Below are 21,312 nucleotides of genomic sequence, written 5' to 3'. Positions count from 1 at the left end.
GTCTAATACATTTTCCTTAAACGTCGCCTAAATACATGTTTTCCTTAAAAGCAAAGCACGTATATGTACATAACAACGTTAACGTGTTCAACGAATTATTCGTACTTTAAATTACTCGTACTTGTCATATTACAGTGCGTTCGTTTAAATGATACATTCCGATAAATTATACCAAGAAGATATTTGAGACATACGTACCTTTCGGATTCCGGTAGACGAGATTACATATCTAATCCTTGGCTACTCTCCGTCAGATCATTTCATCGATTATGTCGTTGCACAAACACAGGCATTTTTTATATTTCACAAGAATATCGTTTTTTGAAACGTACCTCTTTAGGCTAAAAATCTATGGCAAAACTTATACGTTTTCTTTCACAAACACTCGCGATTACTCCGATATAAACTTTACGAAACCAAACGATCGATCGCGTTACGCGTTTTGATAACGTTCGAAAATGTTACGCTCGAAGAAAAAGTACGTCGACAGGACGCACGAAAACGAACGCGAGGACATTTGGAGTTCGAACGAGGCAGGTTCGCGCGTTGATTGGTGGAGGGGGGTCTGGCGGTTGGTGCGCAAGTCGATGGTGATTGGCTGTGATGACAGCGGCGGTCGGGGTAGTTGAAATTCAAGCGAAGAAGCGGCAGTTAGTATAGCGACCGTCGAGCGCTTGTAAGCGCTATACGTAAGTAGCTGCGTAGAATTATAGTATAATTTTTGTTTTCATTCGTGTTCCGTTTGTGGGGCAGTTTATCGTCGCGTTTGCCCTTCGTTTCGATTTTTCCGGTACGGTTCGTGGTAGTGATATACGATCTTGTTCTTCGTGGAAACGCGGAATAGGGGGTTCGAGTATCGTTAACAATGTCATATTCCGGCGTTACCGTGATACGTTCTGTGACAGTGAATTAGTGGTGGTGAGCATCATCGAGCACCGATTACTATGATGACCAGCTGACGGATAGATTATTCTTCCACGTCCCTACGGCGTCAACGGGATTGCCAAAAATACTGGAAGGTCAGTGTCTCGCATATATTCGATAAAATGTACGAATCTGTATCATCGGTAAACGAAAAAAAAATGGCAGAATCGGCGCGAATATTAAATATAATGCAGACACCCAATGCTGGGTGTAGATACGTTCGTATAAATTAAAATCCTTGGATTTTCGGGAGAAAAATACACGAGAAAACGTTGAAAGACGTTAATGGTTTTCGCGAGATTGTAAAAATTTTTCCGGGAAAAAACTTCGTAAATATAACATCGGTCATGTACTGTCATATCAAAGAGTCGATCGCTGGTACATTCCATGTTTTTTCGAACAATACGAGAAACCTTTCACGCGATCTATCATCTGCTATTTTTTGTTCGTTCTTTTTTGCAAATCGTTAATTTGTTAGTACTGAAAATATCTTTTAATGCTGCTTGTTCAGAGAAGCTTAATTTATTTAGTATGCATATAGTATAGCAGTAATATATGCGATAACAAGTAAGATGGAAGTAAGCTTTTATTTTCTAATTTTTCTGGTTAATGTATTTTCTAAACACATACACGTATCGATAAATAAGATACGTAACATACTGTAGGCGAAATTACATACGTCACAAGATAAAATAGAAAAATGTTCCGTTTCCACGTTTCACGGAATTTTTCAGCTACTCGAGCGTTGATTAACATATCAGTAATCAAGATTTTACTGTACGTGTTGTGACACGTTCTATCCATTCTAATCTCTGGTTGGAAAATTTGCTCGTACAATCGTGCCACGTTTTATGTTTCCCTCTTGACACCTGTATTTAGTTCGTTCACAGTCGACAATTTTGCGCAATCGTTGTACTCTCTTTCTCCTTCCCCCTTCGTTCATTCATTTTTACAAACGTTCGGTCGCGTACGAAATTATTTAATCGAAAGCAACCTTTCCGGTCGAATAACGTTCTTCGGTACCTTTTGTCGTTCGTCGTACCCGTGCAACAAATAGTCGCCGAGGGTTAACGTCTGAGAACCGTAAAGGAGAGATATCTGATCCGAGCGATGAAACACGAGACGAGAGAAAAGGAAAAGAGACGGTGATAGCGAAAACGCCAGCAGTGTCAAACACGCCAGGGATTTGTTCGAATTGCGAACACGTTCGACAAACCGCAGCTTTGCTCGACGCAAATTTTTCTTTCTCTATTTGTATCTCGTATTAAGAAATTCGTAACTGCTACGATCGTCGCTCTCTCACGTAGACAGAAATGTTACCCTTACCCGTTTCGCTACCATGGTCGAGATATCTCGCGAGTCTGTTTCCTTTTTTTGCAGTTACAGCTCTCGCCCAAATAAACAAACACACGGAATATTTCTTTCGCGAATAACTCGTCGTACGAACGATGTTTTGCCTCGGGATAATTCGTACAAATTCGGTGACCTTGTCCGTAGTGGTGACGAAGCATTTAAGAGAAGCAGAAATTTTTTGAACGATTTTACTTTCTTCGTGAGCTCACGATACTTTCGATACTTTCTTTGATAGAATATTTAAATAAGAATATATTGGATGCGAACAAGCCTCGACCGCGTGTGTCTTTTATGCAGATTAAAAAAAAAAAAGACTGTCGCTTGAAAATCTTTTTTCGACGATTTAACGAAAGAATCGTGGAATATACGGTAGAAAAAATGTTTTATCGCTTTCGGCGTACACGTAGAACTAAATAATATCGAAAGCGAATATCGAAATAACAGTTACCCGCGTTGAATCGTTTTTCTTTGCTGCGATTTCCGTTTAAAGTGGCAATAAATTTTTGCGCTCTCTGTTCGCTTTAAATAAACGCTCGACAAAGATGCGATAGAACGTCATACACGCGTACACAGACGAAAGAAAGTCACGGTTGATGTTGGAACAAAGTCATTAGCTTCTTTGTAAAAAGTTTTATGCGATTCCGCGGTGGAAATGTGAATATTACTATAGCGGAACAAAAGGAGTATACGTGCTCGTAACCCACAGCAAATGTCAAAGCTACCTTATGACGATCTGTCGGGGGGGTAGGACGAAACTGCTTTTCGATCGAGGAAATGTCACGTCGTCGTGTCTTCGTCTCTGTCGCATACGCTTTCGAAAATTACGCATTGAAAGGATTGTTTCGATTCTATGTCGATATTTTACACGGAACCTTAGTTTGCCAACGTGCTTTGACGTTTTGAAAATGAAATATTTATACCGTATTTACCTCGCACGGCTCCCGAAGGCTAGAAAATTTATCAATTTTTTCCGGGTATCCGGCGTTTAAGATTCGAAATTCAAGAATAAGCTTCTTAAAAGAACCGTAAGGTACGTTGCGTGGTCCGTTGCTTGCCGTACGGAGTCGATCGACGAAACTAATTTAGTCTTCCTCCACTTTGGAACGCGATCAGTCGCGTTTCGTTTGGTGTTCGATGACTCAAGAAGACTTACTTCGCGATATTATCTTGTTGAAATACAACGATATTAATCTTATACAGGCACGTACACGGGCATTTGAACAGGACATTTACACAGGTGATACTCGCTACCGTATAGAGAGTGGGGTTGAAAATCTTTAGGGGACCATGGGTCGCCACGTACGGTCAGTCTGAGAGTAACTGGCCAACAGTCAACGATCCATAAATTCTTCGCCTGCACACTTTGTTAATTATACCGTATCATTCACTTATATTTTAAATACATTTGGTTCTGTAATTCTGTTTAATAAATATCACCTAATATTATTTCAACATAAACATCGTGTCTTCCACAGATCATTTATCTTAACTTTAAGACTAAATTCTAACGTATCTCTTAACGCCTTTGTCCTTTGTTTAGCAATTTATCGCGGTTTATCGGGATTTATCGCAATTACAAATATATTATTCAACCCGTTTAATCGTCCTTCCATATGTATTATTATCACGAGCCATGGTAAATCGAGATCGAAGGGTCTTTATTCGTAAATCGTACGAAGCACGAAGTGCATATGAAAAACGTCGCGTTTGCAGAGCGTGGTCATTAGAAAACTCGAGGTATAGTATCTCAAGTCAGTAGATAAGAAAGTAAGAAAGTCATAGGAAAAAATTGTTCGAAGAATGCGTGCACGCGAGAGTCGAAGCCTTTCTCCCGTGATTGCGATCTTCTCTTCTCTTTCGTCGTGTAAAGCACCAAAGCATGCACGTATAATTTGTCTTGAACATTCGGTAGCGACGAGGTGTTCGTCCGTTAACACGGAGATCCTCTCCGATAATCGAAACGACCTCGACAAAGTGTACGAGTCCAGTCTAAATAAAGATCATCGTAGACGAATTCCGTCCTAATTTTTGACCTGGTCGTTTTCTCATTTCTCGGCCTATTTAGATGGCCGATAGGGCGCGATCGAAGGATAAGCGGATAGAGAACGCGCGCGACCCTCGAAAAATTGTCCCGCATGAAATTGAAACGAAAGTTTCACACGCGGTGGAAACTAATTGTACTTTCCTATCGGCTTTTCTATTTCGTCCTTTCCTGTCTAAGTTTCACACGCAAACTGTTGCGTTTATCTTTTGTTTTTCGTGTTCTTGCTATCGACGCGTCAAAAGCGGAAAAACACACGGACGACAGTTACATCGATCACTCGAAAGGTTCTTCGTAACGGTTACGATTCGTTGGCCTTTCATCGTACACGAGCGAGATACCTGTATTATATGCGTATTATAGCACTGTGTGTTCGAGATTGATTGGATCAAGCGGCAGCTTAATACGAACATCGTAGTTTCCATGTAGACGCAAAGTCGATAGGGTGCCAAGAAAGAATAGACGTTTCTCTTTACGACCTTTCGAAAGCAATAAAAAATTCCATTTTCATGCGAGTCGCGACTTTGTCGAGTTTCATCGATTTCGTATTCACCGTATTACGATTGATACGACGACGCACTCTATCGTAATGGACATCTAAATACCGTTCTGCCAATCGTTCGATGCAAATGGACGATCACGTCGTCCCCGTTGTATTTTCAAGCTTCTGCTTCTCTCGCGGAGCATAGTCGGAACGAACTTAGTTAATAAAACAAAGAACGACGCGTTAGTAGAAGCAACCGACGAACAAAAGTGCAAAGAAATCCGGGCAGGTAGAGGAGGCGTTGATATTTCATGCATTTTTAAACGAAACTTCGACAAACAGAAGTTTTAATGCAAAGAAAACGGCGGCTGTTTTTATTCCTGGTATATTGTTGAAATCACGGTTAAAAGGTTGCTCGTGCTTCCGTGCACCCGTTACATGGGAAATTATACTCGCCCGTAGAGCCACGAATCTATACAACCACATTGGCAATTGTAAGGCTGCCCAGACATTCTAATCAACTCTTTGATACCTGATAGTTTCAGATATTGTCGCTACAAAATTCTAATTCTCTATTCTAGTTCTGTCTTTTCGCTGCGTCGTCGTCCACAGTCAAATACGATCCCAACTTTCCAGTTGGACCGATCAAACGTGCGTTTTTTGCTCGAAGAGAACGAAGGTAAAAAATTCGCAGATTCTTCGAAATAGCGTAATTAATCAGCGGACGTGCACGTACGATAATCTACACGTACGTAAAATTGTTTAAAAAGAAGCTTGGACGTTAGAAGGTGCACGCGTAATTCTGAAAATTGCGCGTTAGTCTCCAAGCGGATTACTATGGGAGTAGGATGCGTCCTTCGTTCTAGGATAACCTTATGTCGGTAGCGTGCTAATTTAGCTGGTTGGTCGTTTCGAATACCAGCAGCATTCGTCGAAAGGTTTTCGAAGGGTAGGACGTTGGATAACTTAGTCTTTGAATCGCTTTGAATCGCTTTGAATCGCGTGCAATGGGACACGCGCGTTGCGTAAATTGTTTGCTACCGGTATGATATCGGTTCATTCGGCATTGGTAATTAGGGACAATCCGGCTTATCTCTAGGCAATTCGATCGAGAATTAATCTTCCATCCGTAGAGAAACCAGAGGCTTTGATACCGTAATTTCCATCTATTCGTCGTATCGCTCTTTAAATCGATATCGAAAAGACTGGAAAATGCGTGTAACAACCGGCAGAGATATATTTAAAGAAATAACGCGTAAAACTTGCATTCGTCCAAAGGACAACGTGTTTGATTCTCTAACGACGAGGTATATGCAAAGAGAAAGGCAAAAAGGAAGTAAAGGATGGCGAGGAGGTAAATTTCGAAGGGAGCTCGCTGGTTGTAGAGAAACCAGGTGGCAGGGCTGAGCGGTACAGGTCCTATGTCGAAGGGTGGCATAGGTTGAAAACCTAGGCGAAGGAGAGAGACCGAGGGCTGTGTAGGAGGATAAGAGAAAGAGAGGGAGGCAGAGAGAGCAGGGATGGTTATATATAGCAGCGCGCCCCGGGCATCGATCGACGGAGCCTGGGAGTCCAGATTCGACACTGTTCGCTCGTACAGCCCCTGAATCCGAGTTTGCGATCCACGCGTCCTTCCGGTTTCGCCTGGCGCCACTCGTTTACGCGTTTCGTTCTTTTTCGTTCGGCCGAAAAGCCCAATCCTCCCAATGATCCATCATTCTCTTTTCAATTTCTCCCCGGGGATCCAAGTTTTCCGTCGCTGTCGCTACATGCATGTTCTATCATCCAAAACTTCTATCATCCATATAAATCTTGCATAGTTTCGTGATTCTATAAGGCGACGTTCCTCTAAGAATAAAGTTGGCGATAGATTTATTGGGAACAGGAATCGTTTCACCGTGAGCTGTCAACGACAATGTGGCTATTTTAAAGCAGTCGAGACACGGCCGCATAGTTGTTAGACGGAACAGGGTCTCGAAATTTTTCGATCGTACGACGTTATAGAAAAGAGATCACAATGGAAGGATAGGAATCCGTGGAGCGGAGAAAAGCGCAGCGACACGGTATGCCCGAGGCAATTGGGTTCTCTCCTGTCCGGATCGCGGGAGCCTGCGACTTGTTGCATTCCCTGGGAACCACGACCGGACTGTACGCGATGTTCGCCCGCCCAGCCGCTGCTTCACCTGGATATATTGATTTTTGTATCGATTTAGTCGTTACCGTTTACCCCGCGTAGTTTTGTGTTTGTCGCGACGCGATACGTAGCTCGCGATATCAATCGACTATGCGCGCGAATATATTCAACCGTTTCACGGTAATCGGTCACGTATCGACGATACGCGCGTTCGAAGGGCTGAATATTTCGAGAGAAAAGTCGACGGTTGACGAGCGTTTTAGTTTGCCTTCCGGGCAACAACTCGATGCCGAAAATAGCTGTTCGAGCTGCAGATTCCTTTCTCGCGAAAATTTCCGGGACTAGTTAAAGCAAACGAGCACACCCTCGCGACAACGTTCTTTAGCTTTGCACGTCTTGCGGTACAAAGTCTATGCTTCGTCTTAAACGCGTTATAAAGAGCTTTCGCTCGTTTAATCCCCGTGCTTTTTCACGGATATTGACGCGAAAGCCGAACGACCGCTGATAGAAGACTACCGACATCATCTTCTGGCATAAGGAAACCCCGTTGTGTATTTTCCTTTTCCTCCTTTTGCTCGCGCTTTGCTTCACGGAAGAAGTTCTTTCCGCTTTTATCTCTAAATTAGTTCCTTATTGAACCTTGTTGACCGAACTCCTTTGACGAATGCGATTCGCAATTTCCTCTTTCTCTCTCTCTCTCTCTCTCTCCTTCTCCAATCTCTCCGGCCTCTCCATCGTTCTCTTCTTCTCTCCCCCTCTCCTTCTCTCTCTCGTGGAATTATATTCTATATGTTTCACGAATACGTCGCGAACAGTGTAACATACGCAGGTAGCGTGCTATCGTTTCGCGTCACGCGACCGAAATTTTCGCTTTAACTCGTCGATCGTATTGTCGAGTGTAATTTTTGGTAAAAGGACACCGTTAGTTTTATCGAGTTAACGCGAAGCCTAAAGCCAACATTCGCTAGTATAATTAAGAAAAATCAATACCTACCTGCTGGGCTCGTTTCGCCCGGGACCAGTAGGGATTCCATATCCAGGTCTGAATTTCATATCCGGTACAGATTTTTTTTTCACTATTGTTCGTTTAATTAATTTAATCGTATCACTGGATTCCAGTTCTCTCTGTCGATTCCCTCGCAGAGCTGGAACATCGTTCGGCTCCGTACAGGTCAGTGTGATTTACCCCGTGTGTGATTCGCGTAATTGTATCATAGTAATTTAGCAGATGTATGCCTTTCACCGTTCTATTTCGTGGCGAAGCTTTTCCTGTCAAAGGTTTCATTACTGGAAGCGTTCCATGCGCAAACATCGCCTTCGTTCGACTCCATTAGGTTCGGCGAATTTAACGTCCCTCCACAAAGCCACTATGCAGTTTCCATCGTATGTCCAAAGGAGCCTTGCCATTTTAAGCCACGAAGTAGCCGCAGCTCCCTCTCTGCGTGCTACGCGATATGCTCTAAGCTTTTCTCTGCTAACCTTTGTCTTCCCTCTTCTAGTTTTCCGTTTTCTCGAATCGTTCACCCGTTTTCGATCCTTTTTCTCGATCTTCCATCGTTTCTTCGTTATATTAAGAATCGATATTAACATAATCCGCGAAAGTGAAGCAGCCTCTGGGTTACGAAACATTCCGTATGACCGAGTTAAACGGTTATATCCGACGTAACCGGATATTCCGCTATAGCATCGTTTTGCACCCCGGAACTCGTTAGCACGGTTGAGAAGTTTCGCTCGCGATGATGAGATCGATAATTCGACTTTATATACCGGCGTCGTATTTTAGCAGATTTTTATTCGCCAACTATTTCACGGAGCGGAGACACGGTATTAATTAAATTTATTTCGACTTGAGAACAGTTTTCGTTCTCTCGTTTAACCTATACGCGTACTCACCGCAACGTCTTTTTAACCTTTAACCCGCACGCGGATTCGAAACGCGCTCGCTGTCCTTCCACAAATAGTGGCAACGAATTGGAACAGTTATATCCAGCTCTATTCCTTAACGTATGTATTTGTCAGTGTATTTTCGATCAATCGCGGGGAGACGCAATCGCGAGAAAACACGTCAATGGGAGTCGTAAATTCCCGTTACGATTGTAAGAATCGACACCACGAGGTTGAGAGGGTATAACACTGCGATTAACAGCGTTGTAAAATTTATATTTTTAACACTTAAGTTACACCGTTGCTTATGATATATATCGTCGACGATGATTTAGCGTATAGAGATGCGATACACTGGCACAATATTCGTTGGTGATCGAGCAAGACTCTTTGAGTTTTTTGTTATAGTCGACGTAGCAATAAGGAAGACTAACCCGGTACTGACACGTTAAATATTCTAACGTCGAAGAATAAGTAAATTACAGTGCCGATGCTGTGTCGGAGGAAAGCTAACGATGGGTGTGTCCAGCGCACGAGACCATCGGATTTGTTCATGACATTTTTGGTCAGGAAAGCGAGGGCAGTATACATCGCTTCTGATTGGATAAACGAAGGTTGGTGGACTAGGAAGAAGGGTCTTAGTCGTCCTCGATAGAAAGTTGCTAGTGGAAAGCATCGTACGCGAGAAAAACTAACTTTCCCGTGTCAAGCCGTAGTAGACGACAATCTTTGGAAAATGATTTAGAAAAAAAGATATTTGTCCGGTCTGAAGGACCTTGGCTAGCGAATTCCTGAGATTTACTATGGTCCTTAAGACTATTGAGTGTACGCAGTAAGGATTAGCGGACATCTGGTTCCCATGTTGCCCGCGGTGTGTGGCCTGGTCTAGGTAGAGTGTCGCCCGACGTAACAGTCAGTTTATCCGGACAATACGGATTCGATCCAGATCTGATCGAGTAGAAGATATAATTGAAATATAATACCAAGAATTACCGCGTCGAAGTAAGCGAAGCGTACCAGCCACTATTTTTATCTTCCTTTAGACCGGATCGTTTTATATTCAGGCAAGCGTATCGGAATTCTAAGGATCGTTATCAACCTTTCAGTCTCAGCGTGCAGGGAATTCTAGAAGCGCGCAAGTCGAGTCAGTTCGGAAGATGCGAATCGCTTGGAATAGTAAAATTACTTCGTGGAATTTCGAGCTCTTCGTCGAGAAAAAGTCAACGAATAGCGTATTCGACGATTGGGATTTCGTTCGGCATGGGGCCGATGGTCGAACCGATGGTTATGTAACGTCAATTCGCATCAGAGACCAGACCACACACCGCGGACAGGATGGCACTCGGATGTCTGCATATCCTTGGCGCGTACCCTCGATAGTCTCAAGTACCCACCAGGGGTCTTGGAATTTTCATAGTTACGGTCCTTCGGACCAAGCGAGTATCTCTTGTCTTAGATTTCCTTCTACGTTTATTGTCTACCACGTGTTAGCCTAGAAAGTTGCTTTTCTTCGCATCTGGTATGTTCCGTTAGCAACTTTCTCGCGTGGGTGCCTAAAACCCTTCCTGGTCCACCAACCGTCTTACTATCCAATCGGAGACGGTGTCTACTACTCTCGCTTCCTTAGTCAAAATTGTCATCGACAAATCCGATAGTCTCGTGTCCTTAGACACACCCACCCCTAGCCTTCCTCAGACATCCATCAGTATCCTTAGAATAGTCAACGTATCTTTACCGGTCTCTACCCTTGTAACAGTCGCGTACTTAACGTATCAGTGTAACTAAGTCTTACATAACGTGGTTGGAGTGAATTGTGATTTATGTTAATTCAGTGTGTATTACGTTGTGATTGCTGAATTCGTAATAAAGTTTAATTAAAACAAAAGTAATAGTTGTGTTACGACTCAGCTATTTTATTTCATCAACCAACCCTTAAGTTTACGTGACAGTTACGTAGTCTCGTTATTCCGAGACAGCAAAGACGAGATATAATGATTTTTGATGGAGGAACTCTCGGGTCAGTTTATTTTCGTTCGAAGAAAATTGAACGTGTCGTTCGTTTCTAGAGATACGCGAATGGAAACTCGATCGGAGGGCTTTATACCTTTCCTCTTTACAAGAAGACACGAACTTTGTGAAAACGATATCGAGCGGACATTCTCGTTCGCCCTCACGAGACAAATCGTACGATATTTGCTTCTTATCGAGCGTCTCGTTCGTTCGTTCGCCGAAGACTGGTTCGTTACTTTGGCGATGACGCTTAAAATGCCCGCCAAACGATCTAATTTAATATATCGTTCGCCGATCGAGTCGATGATCAGGTTTTCCGTATCTTCTTCCCTTTTTTGTTCGTTTGAAATTCAACGTATCGTTTAGCGTTAGCCGGAGAACGTCGATCGAAGGTGAACCGAGGGTTACGAGGGTGTAAGGTGATAAATTGATATTCTTCCGTTATAGTCAGAGCGACGCGTTCGAGTAGCCCGATTGGTACGAAGAGGAGCAGGAACAGCGAAGCTTGTTTTCGAGGATATTTACGTGCAAGAGCGAGTGGATAATTACTATCGATTACTCGCGGGCTCGTTTGCGCCCGTTGGTCTGCAACGAGCTAGAATCGCCGGCTCCACCTGTTGCTAGGCTTAGTTCTGTCTCCTCGTTTTAACCCGAATCGTATCGAGCTTCCGCGACGTATTTAAATGTACGATCGAAGGAATCGTCGTTAATTATCGCGAGCGCGATATACGCGTTAAATTACAGGATGCCCCGAATACGAAATACGTTTCATCGTTTTTTAGTTGGACGAGATTTATTTCTTTGGGCATTAACGTTGCGCGTTGTGATTCTCCGATAACGCGGTAACCACGTTACGAGCGAAAATTGTCCGTTACCTACGCAACAGGCTTTCCATGCAAATTTGCCACGTGTATCGGCGTGTGCAGCGATCGTTAAACGAAGGTCCTTTGCTCCGGTCGCGCCAACCCATTTCCTAGAGGCCGCGTCGAAATTCATTTTCGTTCTCGTCGCCAGATCTGTTAAATATCGTTAACGCGACGGAATTTAAGGTCTACCGCAATTTGCAAAGTTACTCGATAATCCGCTTAAAGAAAGAAAATTAACTTCAACGGCGGACACTCTGCCTCGTTTAATTAAAGGACTACTCGAACGACGAAAGGCGAGTTTCTTCGTACAGTATCCAATAAAGATGGATTCTTACGTCTGGAGAACGTCGGGATCGCGTCACTTTTGCTAAATGATCCTCCTTTTAGGCGAGAGACTCCATTAATTCGGTTTTATCGGATGACGAATCTGCCGTGATAAAACGAAACGCGCATCGACGGTAACACGGACAATGAAAAGGGATGGTTTTTCGCGATTACCTGTACTCCAGGAAATTGCAGGGAAGGTGGCTTTCTTTGGATAAGATAACCTCTTAGAAGAAATCTTGACTGAATTTCGCCGAGACACTCGATACGTTTAAATTAAAAAGTTCGATCGTGCTTTTTCAGTCTTTAGCCAAGTTGAAGTTTGCGAGATTTTCCAACACGCTACTTTAATAACGCGTCGATTTAATTGAATTTCAATGTGCGATTCACGCGAACTCTGTCGATCGGCCAATTAAATGCAGTGGAATCAACGAACGATTAGTCACGCGAATTACGAAAGAAAAGCAACGAAATCACGAACTATTTCTGCATATAGGGCAGCCAGGTTGATGGACAATTTTCCTGTAAATAACGGTAACGATCGTATTTGCTATTGGTCGCACGTTTGCGTGTTAAACGCGAACTCGTTGCACCTTTCGAGGTTGCGCGAATAATTCACGGCTCTTTGTAATCATTGTTGTAAAGATGTCAAACGTAGCCTACTTTGAATCTTTCCTTCGAACGCGCTAAATCTATCTATAAATTGCATGGAAATACCTTCTGTCGGTTTAGCTCTCTACGAGCATAACACGTAATTAAAAAGTTCTTCGTCTAGGTCTCGTTTCAACGTACTTTGCGTTTAATTAAAATTTCTGTCATCGATCGACTTGATTTCGCGTAGCGCGAAACTTTATCGTCGAATAAATCGTCGATGATCGTGATTTCGAGTAAGAGGTCTACCGCAGCTACTAATTACCAGTAGCGGACACGAGACTCGCGTATCACGCCATTTCTAATCGATGATCTTGCTTCCACTCGTTTATTAACAGTTTGCTCGGATCCTGATCTTCCGATCGCATGTACAACGGCAAAAGTAACGGTGAAACTTTATATATAGAGAGTCTTGAATGGAAGTACGATGTTTAATATCTCTCGGAGCCAAGTTATAAAATTTTAATAGAAAGTATCGATTCGACAAAAAAAAAAAAAAAGAAAAAAGGAAGAAACCAGCAATCTAGCGGAGAATTGGCAGGACCTCGAAATCCATTTAATCTTGCGTAATCTTTTGCTCCATTTTTGTAATCCCGACTAGGATATTCTTCGAGTAATTTCAACCTAAGTCTTGGAAAATGATCAATTACCTTGGCGATATTATTCCCGACGTAATGGGTACAGCGATATCTTGATAGGAGATATACACTTTTATTTTTATTAAGAGAATCGTTCCTCCATTGTCTCTTTGGATACAACGACCATTCTTTCTCTTCGTATCGGTTATTCGACTTTTCGATACTGGTATCGAACATAATTTTTTGTATATGAAACGAAACGCATCCCTTCGTTATTCTCTACATATACACCGACGATAAGGAATCGTTTAGATAAGAAAAATCGATACGCGGAGTCGTTAAATATACCTCACGTCGGGTCTGACTTGTACTTTGCTCGTACTACTTGCCGATCCGTATTGGATTTACCTATTCTCCTGGAAGCCTGAGAGACCAAACAACGAAACGAAATTTTCCAAATGAAATTTTCCCAATAAAATTTCACTGTCAGAGATATACGAAATTTGCTGTTATTGCGAATGAATTCTTTTTTTTTTTTTTTTTCTCGAAGAATTCGCGACAAGCGGCCGTGTCTTACATTTTTAGTAAATTACTTGGAAACGCTGGTCACGTTCCTCCATCACAGTTCATGACAAAACGTTTCGGCTGCAAGTATTTCTCACGGTGCGGCGATAAATCGCTGTAAGCGTCTGTGAATGAATAAAAATTAAGGGTAATTTCGACTCGCTTCGTGTTAGCGTCTTGTATCGTTGCCGTGATTCCATTCAATTTGCCTAGAACGCTTTATTCTCTATCTTTATATTCTTTACATCTTTATTTATCTTCGATCGATCTTTACCGGTCTTTTTCGTTCTTCGTCGAAAGCAATTAAGCTACGGAAAGTTCTGGTATACTTTATCTCGCGTTCCATTCTTCCCCCGAAGGATTATTCGAATTACCTACATCGTCGATAAGATCGCGTAATTTACTTCTGTGTTTCTGACTTTTCGAACATGAAAGAGTCACGATTGTCACAACTCCGGTTCCCTTTCTTTCCTTGTTTTTCTCTTTTTTCTCTTTTTCAATAAACCTCCCCCAACTTTGAGAATAATAATGGCGGGAAGAATATCTTTCGTCGACTTTCGTTTCGTGAAAAGTGACACGAACGAACTTCCGTCTAAGTTTTGTTGCTCTTCGTACGCGAGCAGAAGAGAACAGGAAGAAAAGTTGGCGTCTTCGTTTTCAATAAACCAGGCGAAAGATACGAGAATCGTTTTCCATATCGCGAGAGATCTTCCGTCGCGCAAGCGAATGTTCATGTAAATTTATATTTTGAAACGCGGCTGCTAAATAAACGTTAAAAGAAAGAAGGTGTTGGGTAAAATATAAAGCGAAGGGAAGTTAAAGGAGGTAGGGACAAAAATAATTCTGTTATTCCGTTTTTATTCTCGTTATATTTTCGTTTCTCGGTCCCGATAGTTTCGACGATGTAGATTCAAGTTCGTGGAAGAGTTGGAAGACACTCGGGCTTTCCGACACGAACGAATTTTAACGAGTAGTAACTTCTGTTAATTAAAGGAACCGCTGAAACGAGTATAGATGTCCCGTTTCATCGCTTCCTTATCGTTTTCTCTTTCGAAGAACTTGACTAAAATATTCCGACGAATCGATACCACGAGGTGGATGAACGATAATAAACTTTAATTTGATTTTGATGAGTGCACGGAGTATCGATCCTTTCGCTTTAAGCTACATTTTAATTGTACGCTGCGCCACACGCATTCGCGCCTATCTATTCAGCTCCGTAATTTATCAAGCTACATGCAGGCAACGTTTTTAATCGCATTTCCCAACTCATTTTGCAAAGTCGCGTCAAACGCAATTATGCCTCGTACCTCGTTACGGAACCATCATTGCCAAAATTATAATAACTAGGATGACGTTCATAAGCTAACTTTATAATTAGTCAAATTTGCGTGTCGTGCCGGCTTTACTTTTTAAGTGTTGCAAGCTTGCTGCGTCAAGCCGAAGTCGATACTCATCCGAGAATTCGTTCCGCGCCAAACGATATTACGCGTTAAATTTTCACCCTTCGATGTTTCGCTCTATTCCATTCTTTACCGTTCTGACGTACAAAATATAGTTTGCGCAGTTGTTGCTCGATCCAATAAAACTATTTCAACGTAAACGTGTTAATGCGATCTCGTGAAAGTAGTTTATCGAGAATCGATCAATTTTTAAACAAACCAATCTTTGGTGGAACGTTACGCAACCAGTAGCACACCATCGCGATTGTTGAATCAATTTTTTAAACCTATAATTCTCCAAAAACCATCCTCCTGCAGCGATTTCGCGTCGTCCTGATGTTAAATGGAAGAGCCTCAACGACACGATACATAGCGTTTGTATAACATATGTTTTCCAACATGATTGGAACATCGTATCGTCGATACTCTGTCAAAGGATGTTCCCTTACATACGTATACGAGCATCGTCAAGAAAAGCAAGCCAACCATTACTATACAATTACAAGAAAGCAATTACTATAATGAACCGCGGAGATGAAATGGAATAACGACCCCATCGCGCATTGGGTGGTCGAGTATAGTCTTTAATCATACTCGGATTCTTGGTGCCGCTCGTTCGCGAGCATCGTAGGTGCTTGTTATTTTGACCCAGACACTATCGATCGGGCGATATTTGACTGGCTGATTGCGGCAGAGGTAAAGAGAGAGGGAGACGAGCGTTGTCGCGAACGCACAACCACCACGCATCGTTTCCCATCGACGGTGATATGGATGCAGCGAAGCAACAGGATGCCGATACATCTGTCTCGTTTTCTGACTGCTTGAAAACTTGTGTATCGGCTAAACCGACAATTTTCGAAGTCTGTCCGCGTCCAGTCTTGTTGTCGGACCTTGTCGTACGCCTTCGTCCCATTGGATCCCGGTCTCGGTAACGTAATAAAAAATCCGATAAACTGCATGTGGCGATCCGCTTGTGTCGGTCGGCTCGTTTCCTTCCGCTTTTACGCTCGACATTTTTCTTTCAGCTACCGTGTCGCCCGGAAATTTCGTGCTCGAAGTAGCACCGATCGGTCGAGCGTAGACGCTGTTTGGAAAATTTTCTTAATTATTCTGCCGATCATACCGTGCCATGTTATCCTTAATTTTCAACAAGAAGCTAGACTTTCCGCATATTTGAATATTAAATCTCGAGCTTTGTGCGTACTTCTTCCGGCAGATATTTATTTTTCTGAATACGATATACGAAACGAGTAGTAGTTGGAATTCTAGTTACTTTGCAACGGATCTTTCATTTCTGCGAGATATTTAAGGTCGGACTAGTACCGAGTTTCACAACTTTGCAAGCTTTCTCTCCTGTGAAAAGCGTTTTCATCGAAACACCTTGTACCGGGTATTTTTGTTGCGCGTTTCACAGCAGGAGATAAGCTAATTTTCCACCATGCTTCGCATAGCTAATTCCACGACACTGCGAGTTCCGAACAACCTTCGATATCGACGAACATCGGCAAACGTTCGATATTTTTGATCGATCGTAAATCCAGTCAAAGATCGTTTTTCCTGTCTCGTTGTAATCCTAAATTCGTAGAGCGAAACTGTAGAATCGCAAGGTCCGGATCGTTCGTTTATCCAATTATATCGTAAACGAACTGGTTCGATCGTGATTGTTTCTCGATTTCTCAGAACAGCAGTTTTCAATTGGATCTCGTTTGCCAATTTAATTATTTTACACGATGCAGAGGATCGATCACGGTGAAAAACGTGTCGACCGTTAATATTTAAACGCTGTGGTCCTGTGAACAAGGATCGATCGCGCAGCGAATCTCGCGTAAACACAGTGTGCAGATTTTTTCGAAAACGCCAGGCCACCGTGAAAATTTCGCGTCGATTCCCTTTCGCAAAGCAATTTGAGAAACGTAACTCGGCGCGCTGTGCAGTTTGCCTCGAAGGGCCGCGTTTTATTCAGCTTGAAATCAAGAAGAATACAGCCGTGTAATTTAACTCGCCGCTTATGGAGCATTAAATTCGTTAGGCACCGTTGCCCCGGCAACGCAATTAATTTCGCATCCAACGGGTTTTGCAAACAGGACGATTAAACACGCCCGGAACTCGCTTTGTCGAAGGGTTTTCTAATTTATGAAATTTCCACGATACCGTGATTCCTTCTCGAACCACGCGTGCCGAAGTTCCAGCGCTTTGGTTATTCGACCAGTCGCTTGTCTGAGTGGATCGCATCGATGCGATTTGATAACGAGAAACCGTTTACGATTTGTTGGTATACAACGATATTAATCGATCGATCGAACGGATTCTTCCCTTCGTTGCCCGGCGATATTCCCATTAGCGTGCGTTCGTTAGATGTACCACGGTGGCTGGCGCGTGCTTGCTCTTCCGAGAATTCGGCGGAAGAAGCGTAAGGATATGAATGGCACATTGGGCACGTCGGTGTCGCGCTTTGACGGCGTGGCGCTTTGTATCGCGAAGCTGCTGGAAGGTTTCGTGGCACGTGCCGCCACACAGCATCTACACAGGTCACACTCGTTACCGTACAGAGAGTGGGATGCGAAATCTTTTCAGGGGCCATGGGTCGCTAAGTCAAGTCAGTCCGGGAATAACTAGCCAACTGTCAACGTTCCACTGTAATTTTTGTTTAATAAATATCACATAATATTATTTCAACGCAAACATCGTGTCTTCCACAGATTATTAATCTTAATTTCGAGATTAAATTCTAATACGATCGACTAAGAATTATCAATTTTTCCGATCGTGTGTTGAATCGAAGATTGCGAAATTTTTAGTTCGAAGGAGAAGGGAGGAATTTAGAAGGAGTCAAATGCGAGAGAATAATATTATAGTTCGTTGTTGCGTTAGGAACGATCGATTGGAGCGTTCGCTGCTGTAAATCCCGTCACCGATATAATACCTCGTTTGTAATCATCGCCTAGCTTTATTCGTCAGTTTCCGCGATCTCAAAGCAACGACGAGAGCGTATATAAAATAACAGACTGATATTTGACGATTAACTATTCTTTTCGATAACTTCGGCAACTAACTTTGAGACGATCAAACGTTTTGGACAGATTTTGAGAAGCGAAGAAGAGAAGGGAATTTCACGAAACTGCGCGACAACGTGGCCATGCAAATGCGTTTAATCGCGCTCTAACGGTGGTTAGCGGTCTAACGCGACTCTCGGTCGATTATTCGCGATGGTCTGGTAACGAAAGGTATAGGAAATGGCAGGGAACGAAACCCTCGCCTCGGCGTGAAAGCGGAGCGTCTCGACCTCTCCACGCTTATCGTTGGAAAGCGTGTGGATGTTACGCGGCCATAATACCTCTTACCACCTATGCTATTTCCAATCGCCTTTGCTCGTGTCAATAATATCTCGGGAACGAAGGTTCCGGCCGCCGCGTAATGGAATTGTTCAGCGTTCCTGCCACTTTTCGTTTCACTCGCTGGATACGTGGCATCAACGTGCTCGAGCAACCTGCCACGTTACACGCCCGTTATGGAAATTCGTTTACTTTCGACGCGATTACTAGTCGGTTTCACCCCTCGATCGCAGACTGTTGTACACAAGGTAATTCATAAACGCGTGTCTTGTCCCTGGCGTAATACCAACGATATTACGTTGCCAGATATTTCCAACATTATACAAATACGATGGAACGTCGGTCTTTCGTACACCTACCCTACACGCGTTACTATATTAATAAATTATGTATTCCGTATATACACGTTCGATCTATTACTCTAATAAAGTATAATTCATTTCGCCAGGAAATAAAGTATCGACGTTCATGATTATTTCTTGTTTCATCGATCTTTGCGTGGTAAAATTCGAATATCTTAGTATCAATCGCAGCTACTATTTTCTTCCTCGTATATAAAATAACGTTAAAGTATTACGTTGTACGACTAACGCTCTACATGTTCTGCACGTACAAACGATAGTTTTTCTTTATGATTTTATAAAAGATGAATCGGTAACTTGGCAATTTTGTATCGTGCGTTTTAAGGATTAATTATTCCGACTGGAATGGAAGAAAATCGTTGAACAGGTAACGATACAGCGAAAGAGAAACTTCGATTGTCCTTAAAACGCGAACCGATTTTAAGATCGGAGCAAATTAGAAGCGAAAAGAGAAAAGAGCGTTTTATCGTGATCAGAGTTGGCCGCCCAGCAGCGAGCTAGCGGTGATTGCTTTATTATTTACGCCGTCCTGGAAATGAGAGTAGCTTTTCTTATCGTAAAAAGTTTACAAAAGTTGGTATGGCGTTGTAATTTCTTTACGCTTCGGAGACCATCTAAGAATATTGTGCTTTTACGACACTTTTTACAGCGTTGTCCCCTATGTTGTAATAGTTGGATCGTGTGACGCGAATGCAAATTACCACAATCTCGACGAATGCGAACAATATTACGGTTAAAAAGTGCGATACGGTGATCGATAGCTCTTCGCTTTTATCGCCGTTCGTTAGGCTACCGATAGTGGAACACGTCGATTGATATGGACAGCAAGTGCGATAAGCTAATAGCGAAGCTTTGGTTCGGATAAAACGAAAGGTCGAACCGGTAAAGTACGAAGAGATAATTGATATTTACCGATTCCTTGTGTTAATCGAACGAGCAAGAAAGGCGGTGAAAGTTTATTGAAAGCGAGGCGATAAAGGGTGGCCGGGGACAAAATGAAGTTACTCCGAGATTCCACGACTTGACAAGATTCGAGCTGGCCATCGTTGCGAAGCTTTGATGCACGTAAACTCGATTAAGTGGCAGTTTAACTCGAGAGGAAACGTCTCGATATCGAAGAATTCCGTCGTCTATCGGGATCTGGAAATAATTTCGGAATAGAAGGAATCGGGAAATTTGGGTCGTCACGGATTTTCATTGCTTTCATTTGCAATTAGCCTTTGACACGGAGGAGTTAGCCGACCGTTTGCTATTCGTTAGAGTGACTTGAATTTTCCACGAGGAACGAGAAGAGGAGCGAAAACGTGGAAAACGAAGGACAATAGAGAAGCGCGACGGTTCTATTTACCGGGTACGGTCGGCTCTATAAAAGGTACATCGATGCGAAATCGATCGGTAGGCTGAATGCCACGCAGGATCCGTTTGTTCGGCTGCTTCTCTGAAAAGTGGATTCTCCTCGTGTTTCTTCCAGGATTTCATATATTTTTTTCCCCTCTGATATCGCGCGTTAGCTTTGAAAGCTCGACCGCGTCAGTCAATTTAATAGCAGAATAGTGGCGCACTGCGCTCCTACCGACTGACCGTTCGATTCGATCGTTCGTTCGGCCCGTACCCGTAGAATCCGATCGGGAAATAGCTTTTCCGATTGAAGTCTGCATATACGATCCGACAATAGGCTGCCAATCTCTCGCTGGCTACCAGTCCGACTTCTATATGTCCCGCGGCACTCGTATATTCGCAAGAATCGGTGTCGATGATAAAATCCTCGGCTATTTGAACGTACTTGAAGTTGCTGCGAACAACTCGAGACCGCAATCGAACCGACCGCCCTCGATCAATTTCTGTTTCGCTGCCACACCGACGCGCTCCAGACGTATATACATTTTTAAACGGTGTCACGGCAGCTCGACGATCCTCCGACTCGGCGAAGAATCCGCTTCGCAACGAAGGATACGATCGATATATCCGATTGCCATTGGATCTAATCTGGATGGGAAATGGCTCTTCCGGTACTATGTACTTCGATAAATAGTTACGAGGAATATAATCCTTCGCCAACCTTTTCTTCGACCATCGACCGCGGAAAATGAATTCGAGGAAACATCGTCAGCGATTTTTCCGTCGCGTAGAAGGCGCACGGATCCAACGAGAACGTCCGACGTCTTGGCAGAACGCGTATTTTTCCCGCAATTAAACGGAGAGACGGTTCTGCGATGCGATCGACTTGGCTCCTATAGCTTTCGATAGGACGATCTGGAGCGTACGTACGTAAGTACGAAGGATTTACAATGGAGGATGGCGACGCGATTCGTTGTTGCTCTCTTGCAAATTGCATGGAAGCGCGCCAAAGTGGTGCGAGCTGC

Source organism: Bombus vancouverensis, chromosome 3 (genome assembly GCF_051014615.1).
Source record: "Bombus vancouverensis nearcticus chromosome 3, iyBomVanc1_principal, whole genome shotgun sequence".
Classification (NCBI taxonomy): domain Eukaryota; kingdom Metazoa; phylum Arthropoda; class Insecta; order Hymenoptera; family Apidae; genus Bombus; species Bombus vancouverensis.
The sequence above is the reverse complement of the archived record's forward strand: the minus strand, read 5'-3'. Positions refer to the sequence as shown.